This window comes from Ochotona curzoniae, unplaced genomic scaffold, assembly GCF_017591425.1.
Source record: "Ochotona curzoniae isolate NIBS_2020 unplaced genomic scaffold, NIBS_Ocur_1.0 contig_43, whole genome shotgun sequence".
In the NCBI taxonomy this organism is placed as follows: domain Eukaryota; kingdom Metazoa; phylum Chordata; class Mammalia; order Lagomorpha; family Ochotonidae; genus Ochotona; species Ochotona curzoniae.
In genome coordinates, this window is record NW_024466218.1 from 22,740,723 (window position 1) to 22,745,773 (window position 5,051).

General features: G+C 40.2%; 1 pseudogene; it reads right to left on the bottom strand.

Moving 5' to 3' along the window:
* Positions 1–4,405: 4,405 nt before the first annotated feature.
* On the bottom strand, positions 4,406–4,512 carry LOC121159765 (annotated as a pseudogene).
* Between the last annotated feature and the right edge of the window lie 539 nt (positions 4,513–5,051).

The following is a 5,051-nucleotide window of genomic DNA, read 5'->3' on the forward strand; positions in this document are numbered from 1 at the left end:
TTCATTCTAGGGATGGGAAAATCTGTTTACTCATGAAGAATACCCCAAAGCTTTGAGCAGCTTTATTTGTAATCACACCAAACTGGAAACTACTTATATGTTCTTCAATGAATGAATGAATAAGCAAGCAGTGGGTCTTACATGCTCTTTTAGCAACCACAATGAATGGATTATTGTGCGCACACACCATGGGTAATCTCAGAGGCATTATCCTCAGAAAAACAGGTAGTCTTAAAAGGTTGCGTATGACCTGGCTCTACATGAATGGCATTCTGGAAACAATTATAGAGACATTGAGCAAATCAGTGGTTGTCACAGGATGCAGTGGGAAAACATTGGTCAAATACTGCACAGGGTAGCACGCATGATCTTTGAGGATGGAAGAATTTTTCCATGTGTAGCTATTAGAGTGATGAATATATCTATGTAGTAAAATATAATCATGCATCTGTACACCCAAAAGAGTGAGAATTACTACATAAAATAGATAAATAATCTTATTCAACTTATCTATGGCAGGATCAGCATCAAGGAAGTGTATCTTGGGTCATTAAGTCATATTTTTTTTTGCTTTTTTTAATAAAAGGAGACAACACAATAAAGACTGTTTTGTTAAGAAGAGGCAATTCTAGTGAGAGTAGTTCAAGCTAAGAGCCAAACACAGAGGTGTGGAAATGAGTTTTTAAAGATGAATTAAGTGTAGCATTGTGAACTCCAGTTAGGAAGCAATTGCTCATCTTGTCAAACCTATCAGGACTAACATTGAGCCTGGCTAAGAATACTAAATTCTTAATGAATTTTTTTTTTATCACACAATTCAATAAGAGTATGAGCCCAAGATCCACAGACAGTTGGAGGAGTGTGCAAAAATATGAAACAGTGTGCACAGAATTTGATTAATTCATACCCAATTAATAGCTTCAGACACACCAGATTGCCTACCTTTTTCTTCCATTCTGCACTTACCTCTGTTCTCTGAGTCAAAACTCTACTCACCGTTTAAAGTTCAGAGCCGATTTTATCTCCTCCATAAATTTTGCCAGGCCCTCTCCATTACACCTTGATTTTTCTCTAATGTGAATGTTTCTAACATAAGTTCTGACTTGGAAAGTGACCGGCTTCTGATAGAGCATACTGTAAAATGTAGCTGTGTCTTACCCCTGTAAATGAGTTGAAATTCCATGGATAACAAGAACTGCCTAGGAAATGCTGTCATCTTTTTAATCTGAAATCTTCTTGGAGTCTGTGTTCTGCTAATGCGCCAGGAGAGCGTGACTGATGTCATGTCATAGTTGATCCATGATGCTCTCCCTCCATGCTGCTAAGGAACTTGGCCCTGCTGAAGCTGGGGGATTGAGTATGTAGGGTGATGAATTTGAAAGAGTCCCATGCTGTCCACAGTCTTGAGAGATGGTTGTCATAAACCTCTTGGGCCATCCTCCAATTCTGAAGTTACAGCAACACGACTCAGATAAGCAGTGTAGACGCCTGCACCATGGAAGACAAATATGATATTTACTCTTCTCATTCAGACTTGACTCATGGGCATCCAGACACACCCCTTACCTCTTACTCTCCAGTATGATAAAGAGGAAGAAATGGAGAGTTTCTTTTACTTGAATGAGGAAGTGTTACATTGAACTAGTTCCCATAAAAAAGTCAGTAATTAAAGAGATGCATACAGTGAATAATTCCATTTCCTTCCAGGCAAGGGTGAAAGTACAGTTTTCCACTAAGTTTTGCCTTATCCTTCAAACAGGGGTCCTAATAAAACAGGCTCATGCTCATCAAATTGACTTAATCAGTTGATGTAAATGATGCTTGACATTGAACCTAGTGATTATGACTTTGCTGTATTTATGTGTTTAGAAAATCTGCACGTGGTTTGCTTACTAAACAGAGAAATAAATCTGCAGCGACATCTGAGGGCCCTTCAAGCCGAGGGATTTCCAGACCTCTTCTTTATGGCTTAAGGCACGCGTGTTTTCTCAGGTTTAGGGATTTGTTTCCATGAATTTTAGGTTTGGGATTTTTAAGGTACTCTGGGAGCAGAGAAAGGCACATCTGTGCTTCCTGTTTCAGCAACATGTAGGATTCTGAGAACACCTGTATTTTTATTAGGTAGTGAGACTAGGAATACTAGAGAGGGCGGCGAGGCCAGCAGACAGGTGCTTCTCTGACTCTCTGTTCACCTTTTACAATCCGTAATAACATGAAGATATTGGACTCACCACTATCAAATTCCTGCCACTTAATACTGCCTTTTATCACCTTGTTTTAAAATAGTTTTTAATGGTTCAAAGTTTTTTTTTTTAATCTTTAGGATCTTTGGTATGCTGCTGACTTTTCTTGTGTGTCTGCCCCGACATGGGTTATGGAGTAAGCTCTCACTGGGTTTCCAGTAAATGCATGTTTTCTTTGCTCTCTGAAAATATTTATTTCCCAACATTAGCATAAGTACACATAGTAATACACACTATAAGTATGAATGTTTTGCCATTCAGAAAAATAAATATGGCTTAAATGTGGTCCAAGGGCTATTTTTCTGACTTGTAGCATTTTCACAGTTTGAGATAAAACAGAGCTGTCACGTTTGACTCTGTGAAGTACTGTATTGTCACTGACCTTATTGGCTCTGCCAAGTTTTATTGAGACTAGAAGCAAATGTGTAAGACCCAATAATTTTGGCTCTTCCACACGGTCAGTATCTGCCGACCAGCATTTGCTACCCCGGGTCAATGAAGAGGGCAGAGATGTGTCTGTGAGGGCCTTGCTGAGTGTAAGCACAGGGCCTCTGGGAGAGCTCCCTGCTGCCTCATCTGGAACCACGCAGCAGGCAGCTGCAGGTCCATCCTCATCAGCGCATCACAGCACTGCTTCCCATACAGGTGATGCTTCCTTCCTGGGCTCTAGAACCTAAAAATGGCTCAGGTCAGAACCAGTATGTCCTTCCTCTGGAGTCAGGGATACCTCACCTTTTCCTGGTAAAGTGGTTTTTTGTTGTTGTGGTTTTTTGTCTGTTTGTTTTGTTTTAATACATTGAGGACTTTTATCAGTTAACATAGTTGATGACGAAAACAATTCAATTTTGTCTGGACATTATTGTGATGGCTGCTGACCTGCTTTCAGGCTGTACTATATGTGGACGGAACGCGTGCATCCCTCTCCCAATTCAGTTTTTTGGAAAGCCCAGTTTCCTATGCAGTGGGCCTTTGGAAGTGAACCATTTGGAAGGTAATTGGATTTGGATGAGAGCATGAAGGTAGAACCAGCATGAGGAGGTTGCAGTTCTTATAAGGGAATGAAAGAGCCACGGCCCCTTTATGCTTCATGTGGAGATGCAACCAAAAGGGATCATCTGCAAATTAGAAAAAAGGGCCTTCACAAGTAGTGGAATGAGCCAGCATTTTAACTTGAGCCTTTCCAGTTTTATAACTATTAGAAAATAAATCTTATAAAATAAACCCAATATAAGATTTTATTGTCTTAGAAGCCAAAGCTGACTGGGTCAGGCTGTCTTCCTGACTGGGATGCCCTTTAGGTGTCGAGTTGATGAATATGTTGACATTGTGTTTAACTCTTAATGACTTAAAGCAGCACCCGATGGCTCCTGCTCATGTTAACCTTTCCGTCTGGACAGTTATCTTCCAAATTGTCCAGTCCAGATTTGAGACCTCGAAATGGGTAGCCATTGTTGGCCCTGATAGGAGCTGGCTCAGTGATGAAGTTGGCATGCAGAGCATACAGGTGAAGGCACTTTTCCTAGAGGGGAGTCTTTAATGCTTTCCTGTGCTACAACATCCAAGCCTGGTGCTCACCACATCTCTAGACTGATTGATAGGTGATCAAGTTAAGTTCCAGGTGGTTTATACTGTTTAGAATGGAGAATTTTTTTAAGTTTAATACTAAAAGAATCACTGATGCTGTTGGTTAAGTGATGGTTAGCTTTGAAACTTGCTTCATTATCTACCTCAATCAGTTTCCCAGAGAGTTTGATGGAAATTGATGATAAATTAATGGAAAAAGAAATGATATTGATGGATGATATATGTATGTGTGTATATATAGTTTATATTACATGTAAATAACAATATAACAGTACATCTCTGGAAAGATTTTTCTGAAGGGAGATGATATTTACTTTAAGATCTGAAGAAGACATTAGCTTGGAAAGAATTAGGGTGCTCCTGATAGAGAAAATATAGTTGTATGTAATCCCTGAAGATTGAAAGAGGCAGAGACAAAATGAGCCAGGGAAAAGTATGCATTACAAATGCATGCAAAGAGCCAATTGAGGCACAGGTGTTAAGGGAGATTCAACAATAGTGGCTGTTACTAGAAACAATGTGATGGGGATTGCACGTTTGGCATTATTAAGAACTGCAGGATGGCATTTTTTTTCCTGAAGAGTTTAGATGATAAATGAGTAAAAACAATCACTGAATGCAGATTATTTTAAACTGAGCAGAACAGATACTACACTTGATCTTAGCCAAAAGGCCGAGAAGTGATGCAGATTATTTTAAGAAGACTGAGGGGAGAATTGCAGCTCTTTGAATTAGATGCCATCCAAAAGTAGATGAGTGCAGGACCACTGCCGTAGTCATGGTCCTCGGCCATTGGGACAGTGGGTGAGAGCCACTGTCACCCCATCATGTTGGATTTCTAGGCTTATTCTGCAGCAATGAATGGCTCCAACCTCATGTTCCAGGTTTATGACGGATGTGACTGCGCATGAGCCAGAGCAGCCCTGCAGCTTTGTAGGCATGTATTGTGATGATGACATTAGGAGTTTCCTGTCTCAGAAATAGATCCTGCTTTCTAAGAGCCTGTGAGTCTCACATGTGATATAAATCATACCCTCATGTGAAGCAGCTGGCTGGAGGAACCTCCAGTATATTGACTCAAATGGGAAGCTTGAAAGTGGGCGTAGGAGTGGGAGGTTTGTGTTTATTTTGGAGATCTTTACATATTCAGGTCTTGTTTTTTTTAATTCTGTGCCCGAATCTATCACCTTGTATTTCTAGATGCTGGCAGGTACCAAAAATGTG